Source organism: Centroberyx affinis, unplaced genomic scaffold (genome assembly GCF_046629955.1).
Source record: "Centroberyx affinis isolate AG114_WGS23_722 - 3 ecotype Tasmania unplaced genomic scaffold, CSIRO-AGI_Caff_v1 ptg001073l_1, whole genome shotgun sequence".
In the NCBI taxonomy this organism is placed as follows: Eukaryota; Metazoa; Chordata; class Actinopteri; order Beryciformes; family Berycidae; genus Centroberyx; species Centroberyx affinis.
In genome coordinates this window covers 5,001-23,433 of record NW_027279621.1, presented here as the reverse complement: position 1 = coordinate 23,433, position 18,433 = coordinate 5,001, and the positions used below count along the sequence as shown (strand labels likewise).

General features: G+C 42.3%; 1 pseudogene; it reads left to right on the top strand.

Moving 5' to 3' along the window:
• LOC139647318 (multiple C2 and transmembrane domain-containing protein 1-like) overlaps window positions 1–18,433 on the top strand; it is a 90,273-nt pseudogene that overhangs the window by 67,164 nt on the left and 4,676 nt on the right.

Genomic DNA, 18,433 nt, shown 5'->3' with positions numbered 1-18,433 from the left:
CATGCACCTCTCATTAGCTCATTTAAAAAGCCTCAGACCAAGATAGTGTACCTATTGGAGCAGACTCCTATTTGAATGGCTTTATCTTTAAAGGCCCTTTGAGCATGACCTCATCCTCATATTATCCTCTTAGCATTTTAACTGCGAGAGAAGACTCTTCCCTCCGGCATGCATATGTCCCCGGCCTGTCTGCCCCCCCATCCACCCACCGACTCAGACAGACAGGAGTCATCCTTTGTGTTGCCAGAATTTCTTATCCAAGGTCAAGACCTCGTCTCTGACATTACTGTCTGGAGTCCTCTCTGTTTTACTGCCCTTCTGCCTCTCAGGACGCTGAACTAGGCAGCCGTTTTGCCGTATGTGTGTGTGTGTATGTGTGTGTGTGAGTGCGTGTGTGTGTGTGTGTGTGTGTGTGTGTGTGTTTGTTTGTCACGCACACACAAACAAACACAAAACAAACAACAAACACAACAAACAATTTATGCACATGCATCTCCCTCACAATTGCATGTGTGTGAGGGAGAAAGTGAGTGAGTAATATAAAGCAAGAGAGAGACTGAGAAACAGAGTAGTGGTGATTGTGTCAATGGAATGGCTCTCTGTGTGTGTGTGCAATAAATGCGACTATCAATGAGGCTTTTATTGCACAATGTTCTCCAGCTCCCCGTGCGAGTTCTTCGGTCAATGTGAGAAATGAGGATTCCTCACTTATTGCTCAGTGATTTGACTGGAGCATTGGGAGCTGTACTTCTGCATGCCCATGGACCGCTGCTTACTCCCAGACCAGCACTGGCATTTAAATGGCAGCATTAGAGTCTATCATGACTGTTACATCACAGCCTCAGTGGCCAGGGCTGCTAGACTTCGAGTCCTCTCATCCTAATTGGATGTTTAGTTGTCTTGACCATGCACTGATCTGTGGCCCTTCCAAAAGATCACTCAGTAAATGGCTGCAAGACTTGAAAAGCAAATGTGTTTCACTAAAACAAAATGCACACTTCTTCATTATCGACTTGGTGAGACTCTTTTCAACTGTGGAATGAGGTTGAGTATGCTTGGCCTCAAGTGAGGCAATTTCACAGATGAAAGGAAATCAGTGTGCTGTTGCAAAACCTAATTTTTTTTTAATTCCAAACCCACATTTCCCATGTAACATGGAGTAGCCTATGTAGCAGTTCACATTCTATTCAGACTAAAGCCAGTAGAGCACCCAATAGAGTACATCTGCCACATTGATACTTCACTGATTTAACTTTATCTTATTGTTCATGAGTCATTGGCCCTGATTGGCCCAGATGTCAACGTCGATGATGCAAGTCGTTTTCTCATTGCGCCGTGAGGCAAATCGTGCTTCCTGCAGGCTGTCGTAAGATACGGTGAGAAAATATCAATGCTATAACTATCCCAAAGTACCTGCGGCAGCAATGCAATCAACTGGAAGTTAGTGTAATGAGACAACATAATAAAGTAATATAATTCAGAGAGTTGGAGAGGAATGAAAGAGGCAGTTGGAAAATGGTGAGAGGGAAGAGGAAGGGGCAACAAGAGAAAGGAATAGAAGGCAAAGGAAGAGGAGGTCAGAGCAAAAAAGAGGACATAAGAGAGTAGAGGGAGTAATGGAGGAAGTAGATCGATCGATGAGGAGAAAGATCAAGAGGTAGTTACATGGGGGAACTTACTACTTGAAGTGTGTCTATGTTCAAAGTTATGTTCAAAGTTAAATTGGCAAATAAAGATAAAGATACTGCAGATCAAAGAAAAACATTGTTATAAAGTATCCCATTAGGTAAAGCAAGAATGGCTTTTACCCATACCTGACGCTTGTTTGTGAGTGTGTACAGAGACACACTGCCTCCCATTGGTGACAGTCGGTATGTTCTCATTGGGCCGGAGCAGATGTGTTTTGTACTTTATCAGGAATGGATACAAGTACAAAACTTCATCTTTCACCCTGGGCACCGATTTTATGAAAGCACATTGCCGCTTTCACCATGCGGGAACCCAGTAGAAGTAGCTGTGTCACCTATTTTGGGTTCAAACTCATAGTTTAGGAAAGATTACTATGGATGATATGAATGTTATGTTATGTAATAGCAGTGAATGTGTGGACTTGGACTCTGATGTCTGGTCCCACTAGCTAGTTGCTGTTCCTGTCCCTTTATGCTGTGTTTTAGGTTTTACTGTGGCAACATGATCATCAGTCTGTGTTATTTTCTTTGCATGTCTTTCACACCTAGCCTAACCCATACTCTGTGTGTGTGTGTGCGATGATGAAAGTGATAAATTTGACACAGAACAGCTCTTTTCTTGTGTGCATTGATGTATGCATTTGTAGTATATGTGTGTGAGGGGAAAAAGGGAGTGAGTAATAAAAAGCAAGTGAGAAAAAGCGAGAAGCACACAGTGGTAGCGATTTCGTCAATGACTGGGCCACTCCTGAAATGACATGGACTGTGAAAATGTGTAAAGACACATCATTGTTGGTGTGTACTCAACTACAGTGAAAGTTTACCCGGCAAACTGTTTCTCTGTTCACATACAACTTTCAGACAGAGTCTGAAAGTTCAGACAGACTCACAGATTTCCCATTCTGTCTGTCTGAAAATGGACTCAGGTATTGAACATATTGCATCTCAAGTGTCTGGCACACTAGCCTGGCTTATTGACAGGCTGGCACAGTAAGCAGTATTTTTTTATGCCCTCTGCCCATTAGATGTTCAGTAGAGATAAGTGGGTATTGGATTACCTTTTCAACTGCCTGTCAGGAAGACAGAAAGCAGCTATCAAAGACAAGTCAATTGGGGGCTCTTAGATGTGCTTCGGCACCACACCTAAGGCATATTTACCTTCTGAGTACGCCACTGCAGACTCTCACAAACACATTTGTTCCAACTCTCAGTGGTTTTGTGGTTGGTTTTAACAGCATCAGAGTGGGTGAATAGATTAAGACCCTGATATAAACCACTCAGCATCTGTGTTGGGCTGTTTGATTGATAATCTCACTGTGTCTGTGTCGATTTTGTCTGTCTCTCACAAATTCACTCACTCGCTCACTCTTTCGGTTTCCTTCTGTCTTTCTCTCTGTCTGTCTGTGCCCATCTCCCTGTAGTTTTGTCTGTCTGACCTTCTGTCTTCTTTTTTTCCTCCTTCCTGTCAGTGGTTTCCATCAATCTGTGGACCTAGCTTTCCTTCAAAAATGGCAGTGTCACCATTCTCCTCTTGAATGCTAATTTACTTTAAAAGGTCTTTTTTTGCTCACAACATTTAAGAACAACATTATTATTCGCTAATTTTCGCCATTTAAACGTTTTACTAGACGTTTCACTGCATGCACCACCCCTAATAACCCTAATGTCACTGCACAGTAGCAGGGAAAGCTAGAAAATCACTTTTTTGCTTCATAGGGCATTTCCACTCTCTACCATATCTACTTCACCTCTGCCAGTTCATCAGTGTGCAACATGACATATAACCCAATGTTTGAAACATTGACCGATCATACCAGTCTCACCTACCACCTACAATACCTTATCCAGCACTTCCATTTCATGCACTTCTGCCTGTAAGACAAACATCCAGGGCATACAGATCCATCAAGCCCAGTGCCTTGAACACCACCCAGGTATAGGCATTTACGACAACCCTCCATGCATTCTTCCATCACCTATTGATTACCTATTGACCGATCCACCCGCCTGCCCCTATATGTGACATATAATCACTTTCTTTCTTGACATACTTCCTATACTGAGGGAGGTCTGTAAAAAAAATAGGACAAAAGTGACATACATGTAGGTGATTAATTTCCAAGAATGCACCTTTCCCCACTCCCCGATCATTCCCCTCTTTTCTACCCATGCTCACTCTTATTCAGCCGGCACCCACCTACCAGCTTTTTCCATTTCATACTTTTGAGCTTGCTTTTATCGCTGTGTGTTTATGGCACCATAAGGCTGGCACTGTGGGATGCAGAGGCTCAGAGCCAGCGATGTGTGTCTGGGGGATATCGACCAAGTGGGAGAGAGAGAGAGAGAGAGAGAGAGAGCTGCCGCAGGTCTAATGCTTTGATAATTCATACTGTATGACCTCTCGTGTTTATCATATGTTTAAATTCCATTACAAGCAAACTTTCTATTTCTATTTTATGCATTTATTTCATGATTATTTCAAATGAACATAGCGTTCACTCCCTGTCTGTGTGTAGCAGCACCCGGTGATGCTATTCCTGCCATATCTAGTGATACCTCTTCTCTGCTCCCTTCCTTTCTCATCCTGTCATCCATGTTCCCTTGCTGCAGCTGTCCTGCAGTGATATGTCAAGGGCAACAGTGTGTAAAAGGTTATATATATGTGTGAGTGCGTGTGTATGTCCATGCGCATGTGTGTGTATGTGTTTCTAGTATCTTTACTGGTGTGCGTGAGTGTGTTTGAGGTTGTTTAAATGTGAAGTAGTGGACATTGTTTCCCAGCAGACTAGTGTTAGTGCACATTTCACCACTCTCACATCAAGGCTGCAGCTGAGAATTGTGACGCCCCTCCCACTGTCTTAGGACGCTGTCCTGGCCAACCTCAGCAGACAATTGATTGACAGTGGAGGGTCGTCAGCTGATTAAGCTCACCTGGGCCCTTGGACTATATAAACTGGCCCATGTGTTCACTTTGTCTCTCCCTTCCTACAGCTGACATCCACTCGGCATCACTTCCGTTTTGGTTTGTGCCTTCAACACCACCACAGCACATCAACCACACATCCATGCACTGCTTGCATTGCTGACCATGTTGATCTACACACTCCATTGTTAATTTGTGTTAACCTTAGTTTTAATAAATTATGTTGGTTTTAAGTAAACCTCTTGCATGGACTCCCTCCTTGTCACATTCCCTGAGCCAGTTTGTGACAGAATCATGCCAGCAATTTTCAGTCAGACCCCCCATCTGGCCCTTATAATGAAACAAGAGAGCAAGAGAGATTTCTCTTTTGAATGGGACATTTTGTAGCTGTGCAGTTACACTCCATCGATAACATGGTTCAGACTCATATTCAGTTTGGTACTGTGACATACAGTATCTCTTCTAAATCTGATGTAAAACACTCTCCTGTGAAGCTATAAGGGAAAATGGACCTGGGTTAATTACCATAGACCACAGATTTTTACGTGTCTGCAGTGATCAGTGTCTGGAATGTAAAATCAAATTCATGGACTTACAAAGTCATGTTTGGAAAATTGAAATGAAGGGAGAGAATATAAGAGACATTTATTCCCTGCTTTTGCTAAGCTGTTAATGACCTACTGAGGTCATTAGCAGCCATCCAGCCTCACTTGAGGCCAATCCAAACAGAAGATAATTCAGTTTGAATGGAAGGTTTAGTTTGGGTTGATGACAGAGCTGTTATGGTGTATTTGGATATTGTTGATTGGATCTGCTTGAATATGTTCTGCTTGATCCATGCTTGGCCCCCTTTTCTGTTTATGTTAATGACGTCTTTATGCCAGACTCAAATGAGTTCATATTGAATATACTGTACTCTGTAGTACTGTATATAACATTATATAATACCCTGGAAAATGACTTGATCATCATCACCACGAGCCATACCCTTTTTCCCCACATCTCCATGTGAGTCTTCCCATGGGTATTCCTGAGCACCTCTAACGAGCACCGGCGAACTCGCTGTGTGTGAGTCACAAACATAATTGCAAGGTAGTTTGCTCGCTAGTGATAGATCGTGACTCGCTCTTGAGCTGATGCTAATGCATGCAAACACTCACAGAGCTAAGCCTTCATTTAACCAGCCAGTATCCTCACTGCCAGTCTCGTCTGCAACCTAGCCACCCTCATTACTGTCCAACAGAATGCATGGGCAGACTGGTAAAGGATAGCATTAGCGTTATGGTCGCTCAACACTAGGCTCCATACTCACTTTGTCCTGTGATTTAATTCACTAGGCAGTGGCAGAGGGGCATGTCTAAACTACAGTCATAGAATAGGAAATGTGTGATAATAGGATAGGATTCCCTTCCCTTGATTGTGATTTGCTTGGTAATCATGGCGATCACATGGCGCTAATTTGATGACACATGCAAACAAACAGATCGTTGCCCTCATCCAATTGTAACAGTTTCAACCCAGACTAGACTGCTCCTACTAACAGCTGGAGGTGTAAAGCACTTAAAGGAGTTATGGATAGAAGGATGAGATGGGCGGGAGGAGGTCAATCGATGCTTGGATTGGGAAGAAGGATGAAAGGGCGACAGACACAGAAAGATCATAACTTGTACCTTGGGGTTTTTGGGAGGGGGGGGTGGAGAATGTTGTTCTTTTGTTGTCTTCTGCCGCTGCAGTCAAGTGATGACGTTGAACCAAGTAGGTCACATTGTGCAACAGCAGCATGTGACTTGCATCAGTTTGATTTTGTATTATGTATACTATGAATTTACATCATAAAGATTAATGTCGGCCCAAAGGTGGATAAACGAATTCTGAAAATTAAAAAGTGGCTAAACTGTGTTTAGGTGGGTTTACTTTACCCTCTACTACATCCCTTGTCACACTGATATGGGTTCAAGTCTGTCTCACCTACTGCATGCCTCTGTCCAGCCATTCTCACTCTTTACCACACTGTCCAAGGAGAACTCCTCTCATAAAAAATAATCTTACAAAAAAAAAAAAGAAACGCAGGCTCCCTAGTGTAGAAAGTATATGATTTTTGTGACCCAGTCTGTCCAGATCCCTTTGGCTACTTTATGTTATGTGAATCTGGACGTGATCAGCCTGGCAAGCCAGTAAACCTGATTATCTCCTGCACAAACACAGTCCTGATCCCAAACACCACCAATTTGAATATTTCCCCATCTCCTTGACTCTGTTTTGTTGCTTCTGTCATATCTAATACGATGCACTGCCCCTCTGAACTTGTTTATTTGACCGCGGGAAATCCACTTGTCATATATGGAGATTTATCTGCAGGGCTGTATTTCATTTGTACTATATTGCATTTAATTTATTAGGCTACCTTTCTGGTCTCCATATTTGTAAAATTGACTCTGTGCTCTGCTTTTTATGGTATTTTTTTCTCTGGTCTCTGTCTTAGTTAATTGTATCTGCTAGTCAAATCAATGGACTTCTTATTCTGGTGGTAGGATAAGGCGCAAGGGGCATGGGCAAAAGAGGATCAATGAGTTGAAGGAGAGTAATTATACGCACATCATGTAGGTGCAAGGCTATCAGAAAACTGTGTCAATGAAAGAAGAAGTAACGCCTGCACACTTGCTCCATGCCACAAAAGTTTAATAGTGACAACGTTTCGATCCTACTTCTTCGTCAGGTCAAAATGTTTGAAAAATGGAAACCACACAAGCCATACTTCAAAAATATCAAACATACATGTATATCTTATATATAAGCATAAACATAATATCAGATACAACGTCCCATATATCAAAATCTACATCACCTACATTCAAAAATATTGTATTAAGAGGAAAAGAAGAAATCTTAAATTCATGTAAGAAATTGGGTCTTAACGCCCTTCTATAAAAAGTCAGCTAGATCAAATCACACTAAGGAAAAAGAGGATCAATGGCCATTTTTCAGGGTAATAAAACATGGATCAGTAATATATCTCGGCTTTTTAGACCTTTTAGCCTGTCTGTGTGTACTTCGCTGTGTGGATGTGTGTGTTTGTGAGTGTGTGTGTGCGTGTGATTGAGTGTATATTCACAGCTATGCGTATTAGATTTAGTGTTGGTTTATTTACTCATTTTCTGCCTATATTTTGGCATGTTTATGAGCCTGTGTTTATGAGCACATGTTTATGTGTACACAATGAAAAAAAGACTGCTTTTACACAATTCATTGATCCCTCAAAAATCACCTGGCATTTCTTCAAAATAATACAAATGTAATTCAATGGCTCCATCTAGTGTTCAAATACATGCCTTGCATGAGGCTTGTGCACTGGAAGGGGATATTTGAGTCCTGAGGCTGTATGGCTTCAACAAAAACAATCACAGCATCACATCCTGAACTGTCACTGTGTCTCATCCAGTTAGGATTCAGCATGAGTCATAGTAGAATGTGAGTCACATGGCCTGAAACACTCCTCAGGCCTGCCAGGTAGCATGCACTGTGTGTGTGTGTGTGTGTGTGTGTGTGTGTGTGTTTACATTTCTGAACTGCCTTGACCCCAGGCTGAGAGAGACAGAAAAAGAGAGCGAGAGAACAAGAAATGTCCGTTCATCTCTCCAGCAGGGCGAACAGTAACAGAGACACGTCACAAGAAAATATGTGCAATGTTTTAAACCATAAATCGTGCAAATATCCACTTTGTGTACTTTGTGAATTTCCATCACTCAACATATAGCATTTCTGTAAAGACAAATTACATAGTCTCATATCAGTAATCATTTTATCAGAGTAGGTTGACATAAGTAAATGCTGAAATACTCTTATTTGTTGTTGAAAAACGATTTTCCCTCTTTGTAGCTATTCAACCACATTGAGTCTGATTACACAAACTGAGGAGGACTGACTGACTACACTTGAAGTTTTAAACTCTTGACCCCAACAGCTCATTTTAGCTACTGTATGTGCTACTGTACCTATTATCATATCAATAGCTAGAAATGTCCCAGGACCTAGGGAATAGGAGTAACATATGAAAGCTGAATTTCAGTAATATCCTTCTTTTATCCTCTAATTGACAGTATTTCTCTTTGTCTGTTTTCTTTCCCCAGGAACCAGTGACCCATATGTGAAGTTTAAGATCGCAGGGAAGGAGGTGTTCAGGAGCAAGACCATCCATAAGAATCTCAACCCAGTGTGGGATGAGAGAGTCAGCCTACTGGTGGAAACCCTGAGGGAGCCGCTGTATGTCAAGGTAGGGCGGATAAATGTCATCCTGCTCTGTTGTAAATCGCAGTTTCATTTTGGATTAGCAGAAAGTCTTAGTGGAAAGAGTTCTATTTGCAAATCAACTCACTGTGCTGGATTCCTGTTTTTTTTTAATCCAGGTTTTGATTTATAAATAACGTCAGTGATATAAGACTTCAGCACCAATGATGCGTTCAGGATCCTCTGTTGACAGCTGCTGTATTGTGTCTCTATAGGTTTTTGACTATGACTTTGGCTTCAGGATGACTTCATGGGCTCAGCCTACCTCTACCTGGAGTCACTGGAACACCAGAGGTCTCTTCGTCTCTTTCGCCCTCTCCCTTTCTTTTTATTGCTCACCTTTTCCTTCCTTCTCTTTTTTCTGCCTTCTGCCTTTCTTATCCCGTTTCTCTTTCCTTCCGTTTTACCCATCTCCTTGTGCTGCCTGTCTCCGCTGATTGTATTTGATGCGGTCATTCAGTCCTGATCAAGAATAGTCCACTGCTTCCCTCTAGTGCCATTCTCTGGTAACTCACCACAAACCTGATGAGGCACAACAGAGCAAGATTCAATTTTGATCGTGCAGAGAAATATATGAAGAGAAAGGTCATTACCGGAAGTCCATCATTCAGTATCTCTGAAATATAGATGATGCCATCTGTAAAAGTATCATCATTTTATCATCTGAGAACTAAATTTATCTACTGTTCTTGGTGCTATCGATCACTTTGTAAGAGACATTTTTCAAATTGTGAATATCTCATTTTGGAACAAAGCTTTTTGTTTTGTTTAATATTAAATGACAATGTCTGATGTGTTCACTCAATGCATTTTTTTCCTGATCACAACTTTGTCAAATAACGATGTATTAGCCACATTTCCATTTTTACAAACACATTTCACTGCACATTTCTAGCGAGCTGTCATCTCCCAAAGTCATGTCTTTTACTATTCATCAGAATTGGATAAATGCATGTATGTACCTACATGTATCTATGTATATAGTGTATGTTTGGATGCATGGATGGGCAGTATATAAGTCTGTATGTATGTATGTATGAATGTATGTATGCGTTCATATATGGAATACATGCATTGTATATATGTGAATGTTAAGTGTTTGCATAATCTCCACTTGTGCATACGTTTTCACAGTAAGGCCTTTGCCCTCCTTTAGGACCCTGGACGTGACCCTGGACCTGAAGGACCCCCAGTACCCTGACCATGACCTGGGCTCCCTGGAACTAGCCGTCACTCTGTCACCCAAGGAGGGAGACATCAGGGAAGCTGTAAGGAGACTAAATACACTCTTAAGTCTCACCCAGATTATTTATCCATCATTCTCTATTACTCTTCCTACACACACTAAATCTCTTACTCCTCCTCTCCTATCTACATTGTCCCTCCCTTTCTTTCTGGTCCCATCCACATCACACACTTCTTTGACGTTACGCTAAGATTAAGAACAATATGCCCAGTGAAGCATAACAAAGAAATGCTGAAGAATGGAGTTGAGCAAAAGTTGCCACTTGCTTTTCAATAAAAACAATAAAACAATTTAGTGAACTTGGTAGTATTGAGATAGAAGAGGGTAATATTCAGCTTGTTGTTGAGGAGAAAGATTAATGAACCAAGTTCAATTGTAGGTAAAAATATCCTCTCTCAATAAGTTTGACAGGCCGACTGTGCTGAACTGGAATGGGCTGGCTTCATTCTAACTCATTATTGGAAACTCCTCAACTCAGCAAACACATATACATATACACCAGTGTAATTAATATGTTCTGTAGGAAAAAAAAAAGAAAAAATATCCGTTCCATGTTCAAAGAGCAGTGGATTCTATCTTTCCTAATTATGTTGGCTCGTTCCTCTGCGGACGTGCTCGATGTTTCAGAGTTGCATTTATTTCTGTTCAATTATTTGTTTGGTTAATTGGACCCCTGCATGCTCGATCCGGAACAAGGCAGAGTCATGGGGGAAATATTTTATTCCTTTTGATCTGATGTCTTAATTCTGCTGCTTATTTAGTACTACAGTTTAGAGAGTCCACATTTGACAGAACAAATAAACTCTATTTAGGTTAAGCATCACTTTGGATCTCTCCAACTGTGAAAAAAATGAGTACAAGGTTACACTAGTGCATTTGGGATGACGCACTCTATTGCCATCTACTGGTGAAAGGAAGAACATAGACCTCCAAATCTCTACTCTTAAATTGATCTACTATTAAACTATTAATCATCTGGTTTTTTTTAGAAATCACTACACCAGGTGGCATCAACAATGTTTCTGTATATGAAGTCCCATAATTTACTTTGTACAGTGTGTGTTTTCAGATTCATGTGTGTAGCGATGGACATGATGGAAGTGTGTGAGTTTATTAGCACACATGTATACATATAGATTTTCCCTGTGAGTGTTTGTGTTTGTGTGTGTGTGTACATACGCAAATGCTGCACAACACTATGATAAAGCAGGAGCGCTTCTTATATGTTTTGCTTACTTTAGTTGCATGAGTGACAAACTCGCCCCACTCCTCTTATCCTCCCTCCCTTGCACCCAGCCTGGGCTGACCTCTGACCTTCAAACACCTCATGACCCTTAACCCCTGACCTTGCAGCTCTGAGGGGGCGACAGTGGGGGTCGCTCTGTAACCGCTTTGTCTCATTTACAGACCATGCTTTTGAGAAGGAACTGGAAACGATCTAGTAAGGTAAACTAAAACAGCATGTAACTCCCCCACCCCCCCAAACCTCCTGTAACCCCACTACCGACCGCACTGTACTTCACCTATCCTGCACTCTTCACCGGTGTCCTTGGTACATGGATGGAGTCTTCCTGGCCCTCTCCCCTCCTCCCTCCTCCCTCCTCCCTCCTCCTTCCCTCCTCCTCCTCCTCCTCCTTCAGTGGTTTTATCAGTTATCCTTTCTGTATCAGTTCCTCAGTTCTCCTTCTCACTGTCACTGGCTTATTTTCCACAAGCTGCAATATGCTACCAGAACACCTGAGAAAGAAAAGATGATGGTGATATAAAGTAAACTCTGTGAACTGTGTGTACAGTTCTGCAGGAAAGTCGTACATCATATAGGCACCAAGGGTGGAAGTAACTAATTACAATTACTCGTTACTGTAATTCAGTAGCTTTTTGGTGTAGTTTCACTTTTTGGAGGATTTTTTAAAATCAGTAAGCATTGTATGCCTATCACATCTAACAACGTTCTCTTTTCTAAAAAGTAACTCAGTGACTTTTACATTTTAAATGAGCTACTTTCTGCTTTCACAGAAATAGATTTTTACACCAGTCATTTTACCTCTACTTACTGTAAGTAAAACTTCAGCAAAGTAACAATACTTCTACTTGATATTTTTGCCACTTTTTCCACCCTTGATAGGCACAGTGTATTGCAGCTGATGGGTGAGAAAATAAAGCGTTGGATTTTTTTAAAAGGGGTTTTAAAGGGGTGCTAGACAGCAAAACAACTGTGTAATAAGAGAGAGAGAGAGAGAGAGAGAGAGTGTGTTTGTTGAACTCTCTCAGACCCCTTTACCTCAAGTGGAAATCTTCGCTGTTGATTCCCCATCCTTTTGAGTTCCCATTTTGCCTGGCACAATAAATTGTTATCTTTGGTTTAATTTCCATGAGTGTCATTGGCTGTCAGGCTGAACAGAAAGCATGCTGGTCGAGGTTCTGCTTCTTCTCATTGGCTCATGCATGTGGCACAAATCTGTTTCTTAGCCAAATACTGTAATATTAGTATCAGAAAAGGTTTTGTGTACATCACTCTGTTTATGTACACTATAGTGTTCCCTCAAAATTATTTTTTATGAAGGCACTTTGGTATGTGTTTGCTGTATTTTCCCATTTTGGTCCAAAGTAGCCAGTGACAAGGAGACAGGGAGCACCATATCCAGGGACTGTATCTGAAAAGTCTCACTTCAAACTCAGACCTAGAGGCACCGTGTTTTCCTTAAGTTACAGTGAAAAGTTTGATACTCTCTAAGAGACACAGAAACACATTTACAGTGCGCACGGTTGGAGCTGGGCAGACGTCCTGCTGTATCGTGCTTCCCCAAACTGAGCCTTTGAAGCCTCCAAACTGGGCCACCCCGCCTGTGACTCGGGAATTAGCTCGAGCGCTAACTAACTAGCTGCTGCGCTACCCCACCGAAAAAGAGCTGCTCCTGAGTGCCTCCCTGCCTCCCTGCCTCCTTGCTTTACTGCATACATGGTTATTTTTACACAACCACTTTTCTTTAATCAAGCATCTATGAGTGCTGAACCCACTGCAGCAGATGCAAACTATACAAGAAGTAGTTAGTTTGAGATAATGATTATGAGTCAGAGGCATTTTAAATCCGGATAACTCTAAGTTCACCACCAGGCAAAATGCTTGTCTTTGCACTTTCAGCTGCCTTATGACAGAAGTTGAACCATGTGCAGTTTTGCATTAGCTCCTAAATTAACTGTTATTATCTATTATAGGACTTCAGGCCTCAGAAAATCTCTTTGTATGATCTTTCCCCTGCTATGCTTTGGCAGAGGGAAGTGGATTCCTAATACAAATAGCCCATGGTTTCCTGTAATAAGCAATATATAGCAACAAAACAAGGAGACCTTACAATTCTTGAGTAGGACACAACAACGGCCTCTCACTATTAGCATACACTGTGTTAGCAGCAAGCGGACAGGAGAAATGAGAGAAGTGGGAGTAGCTGTATGGGCGGTTGGCTGTATTGAGGGGAGCCATTCGCATTGTTTAATGTCTGGAGAATGGAAATTAAGAGGCTCCGTCTCCAGATCAAAGGCCTGTGCTTGTGAGGCAGGGTTTGTTCAGAGTTTAATGAAATTCACCCGCAAAACAAAAGCTATGCTAATAAATTCTCCCTAACGAGGAGGGAGGAGAGGGAAAGGCAGAGGGAGAGAGGGGTGTATTTGTTTGACAAATAAATACCCTGCTCTTTGTTTTAGTGAAGGATACTGACATGACTCAAAGAGAGGTTAAATAGGCCTGTGAGTGGTTCGAAAATTGCTGGAAAAAAAATACGCTCAGAACTATGGAGAGGCATCGATTTGAGTTTGCTGGCAGCATACAGCCCAATGGACTCAGAGAGTTACAGGGTTTTCATTATACTGTACGGTGTTGTATGTTGCTGTACAGCCTAAACATCACTTACATTATCTCCTATTTAAAAGAGACAAATAGATTTATTATTGGACACCAGATGTGACTGAGGGAGGGTAGATAGAGAGAAGTTTCATTTTTCCGCCAAATCAAGGTGAATGAAAAGGAGGTGGCGTCTCTGTGATGCCTCCCACAAATCATTCACGATTGTAGGTTTACACTTGTTGTATAGTGGGAAACTCTGTCTCAAAATACAGTGATATTCCAGCATGTCAGGTGAGCTCAGACCTCAGGAGCAAATTCTGTTGAAATGTCTCGTTCTGTGTTTGACTGTAGTCGCGTCTTTGCCTGCTTCTCTCTGTGTTATCTTGATGTGTTTTGGTGTATTTTTTTTCTCTGGTTGACAAAGAATATACATGCAGTAGAAATCTTCTCTAGGAGTTAATTAATATTTCCATGTGTGTGTGTGTTTGTGTGCATGTACGCATCTGTACATGCATATATACATGCGCGTCTGTGTGTGCAAATGTTTTTGTGAATGTGTGTGTCCGCTGCAGTACCAGAGTATGCGTCTGTCAGATGTGCACAGAAAAGCCCAGCTGTGGCGAGGCATTGTCAGCATCAGTCTGATAGAAGGTCGCGACCTCCAGCCCATGGACACCAACGGCCTCAGCGACCCCTACGTCAAGTTCCGAATGGGACACCAGAAGTACAAGAGCAAGGTGAACACTCCTGTCGAAGGATATTTCCTTTGTTTACTTCTGGTTATCTGCATGTAATTCTAAATAAGGAGCTTTGTTGATCCATTGTCCAAGACAAGCTGTGACCAAATGAGGACTTTGTTCGTATTCAATAGATGATGCAACTATTGAGTCAGAGCTTTAAAAAGATGTATTACTCATGAAAGTCAACAAATTATTTTTGGAAGCTATGCCTATTTGAACATTGCTCAATACAAAAACAACAAAAACCTTCCACAATACAAGGACATATTTCTGCTTCCTCACTGTTACTGTTCCTATAAAGTAGTTATCGCAAGGCTGTGACATGCTAGGCAGCCACTGCCTCAGCAGTGTCTCTGGAAAAGGTTTGGAAATCCAACCTTCTTTTCTTCTCTTACCTTTCTCATATTTTTACTTCATTCTTGACTTTACTTGTAACTTGAAGATGTTAGGGAAGGGAACACATTTCTGTGTGCGTTTTGACAAAATACAGGTTGTCTGCTGTCTTGTAAAGCTGAATGGTGAGACATGGAAACAGTTAATTACTTTAGATTTACACAGGAACTTGCCATTGAACCACAAAAGGTCTGTGCACCATTCATGTATGATAAGGTGTATCGGCTTACATTTCTACTGTACGCCCTGCATATTTGACATGAACAGCCATCAACAATGTATTTCTTTCTGTTGCCTGCTCAGACAATACCCAAAACGCTGAACCCCCAGTGGAGGGAGCAGTTTGATTTCCACCTGTATGAGGAGCAGGGAGGCTACATAGACATTACAGTCTGGGACAAAGATGCTGGCAAGAAGGACGACTTCATGGGAAGGTATAGGGATCTCTGTCTGTCTGTGTGTCTGTCTATACTATATATCTGTCTATGTCTTTGTCCTCTCATTCACAGTTGTCAAGTTTCATATGTCGCATAAACATAGCTTGCCAAAATGAATGACATTTCTCTCACATACACTAGCTTTTCTATAACTTTATGTCTGTATAATTTTCTATTCTATCTATTATCTTTCTACATCTTTCACATTCTGCCTGTATCTTAGAGTAGTCAACTTCCTCACAAAAATGTACAATACTATCACATGCAATAGCCATAACTTAAGTTCTGTGTGTGTGTGTGTGTGTGTGTGTTCTTTAGGTGTACGATAGACCTGTCGGTGCTCAGTAAAGAACACACACACAAGCTGGACTTGCCGTTGGAGGAAGGTGAGGGTGTGCTGGTGCTGCTGGTTACGCTCACCGCGTCCGCCGCCGTCTCCATCTCGGACCTGTCAGTCAACATGCTGGACGACCCGCATGAGAGACACCACATCATGCAGAGATATGTGAGTCAGATATTGGCTTTATTGTGAGTGTGGTTTCAGATTGTCTGTTTGTGAATGTGGGATAGGATACCGCGGCCTAATAGACAAAATGTTATGAAACCTTATTATGTAAAATCAATAAAGCGTTCAAAAGAAATCCATTTTCTATGCAAGGACTCGACTCTTCTCCCGCCTCATTATCCATATTCACACACAGCTAGAGCGAATCTCACACACAAGTCGGCTGAATTTCCTGCAGTCGCCCATTGCCTTATTCCTTGTTCATCTACCTGCTACTGTGGCTTCTTCTTCCCCGGAGTGATGGCTGCATGATGTGTGTCAACGTGTCCAAATCGCAAAGACAAAGAAAACTGTTGTTTCTACTGTGTGTGTGTCATGAGTCAGCCTGACACGTCAGACAACAGCTCTCACTCACACATTCATCATCAGGCTTCTCATTGTTATAAAGTCGCAATTTATTCACATTTCTATGAAGAATCTCACTTATTCATCAGGAGGACCTATTTTTTCACTGAAATGTGTTGAGATTTGACAAGAGAATACACCAACTGAACTGGAACTGGACAGGAGAAGAGTGGATGAGGAGGGAGATGATAGGATGCAGAAAAGGAAGGAAAAAACGCAGGGGTTGAGAGGTCAAGGAAGGAGAAGAGAGATGACAAGGCTCTTACAGGGTCTGTTGAGACAAGCTGTTTGGATGAACTGTTTGGAAAGGATGTAGGTTCACAGCTCTGTTTTGTTTCTGCTGCTATGATTCATGCCACCAGTACTGTGTGGTATTTGTATCAGCATCCTACAGTGACTTGTGTGCATTTATGATTAATTCATGTGTGCTCATTTTATTTGTGTTTTAAATGCCTGGGCTTGTTAGCCAGTTGTCATTGAGTTGAGTCTAGTTGTGTGTGTGTGTGTGTGTGTGTGTGTGTGTGAGAGAGAGAGAGAGCCCTAAGGCCCCCTTCTGCTCCTGAGGCCCTCCACACAACACAATGGCTTCAGCCTGTCCCTTTGTCTTAGCCTAGTTAACCCTTCACTCCCTGTCACTCTCAGCACAAAGACACACTCTCACACACACACACACACACACACACACACACACACAGTGGATTTCAGTCACTGACAGCGTCGGCACAGGACATTTCTCCGTACATCAACAGTATGTCCTGCAGCGTTATTACTCAATGCTGTGGCAGTGTGGCAGATTTCGAAACTGCTTGGAGTCCTGGCTTATGTTACAGCAAGACATTTGTTCACTTAATAGAACTTTTCAATTTAATATGGGACTTAATAGCAACAATGGAGATAGATGGACAAGATCTCCACTTGATTGATAGTAATTGCACTATAATGAAAGATCCTATTACATTTATTTGTGTACGAAGATGACTTGGATCATGAGCTTTTATGTTATATGGCTATGTGTGGTATTATATGTGTGTATGCATGTATGCTCATCCATTCGCATACTGTAACTGTGTGTGTGTGTGTGTGTGTGTGTGTGTGTGTGTGAGATAGAAGATAGAATCAGTGTGAATGTAAGATGTGCTCTAATTTGAGTTTACAGTACCTCCCAGCTGGTGCGTGTGTGTTTTGATGTGTGTATAAGCACCAGCGGAGAAGCTCCACAGGCCGAACACGGGTGCCGCGACCTACATAACCACGGCGATGCCTTATTGGCTAGCCATGGGAGGTCGACCACTGCGCTCCGCGCTGCAGTAGCCAGCCAAGATCAGAGGGGGGAGCTCTAGGACCGAGACACACACACGCTGCGCCTCTCCTCACAGTCACAAAACGAGGGCGGGGAGTGCGAGTGTATGTGTGTGTGTGTGCGTTTGCGTGTGTGCGTAATAGGGGGCGAGAGGTAAAGGGTGAGGGTTGCGCCGGGAAGGGTAGGCGTGTAAAATGAAAAGAAAAAGCTATTTCACCTCTCTCACAACTCACGCAGACCCCGTTTTTCTGCTCGGCTGAAGGCAAGACATTCTCCTTCCTTCGCCTCCCTCTTTTCCTGCCTCCTCTTGCTCCCTCACTCTCGGCAGCCTCGGCTCTTTGTCTGTCGCCACTGTGGCCCTCTCGTTAGATGGAGGGATGGAGCGATAGAGGGTGGAGGGGGGTTGGTGGTGGTGGTGGTGGTGAGGGGGGGTTAGATGGAGGAGTACGGTGAGGTCGGTTTGAAGTCTTGAATGGTCTCTACCTATTAACATATTCCTTTTCCCCAGACTGCCCGTCTTTCAGTTGGAGAATTTAATAAAGATGTACCTTATCAAAGACCACCGATAAGACCAAGTACCACCACTAATACATTACAATGCTCCTCAAAGCCCACTAATCTGCCCAGTGTGTGTGTGTGTGTGTGCGCGCGCGCGTGTGTGTGTAGGTATA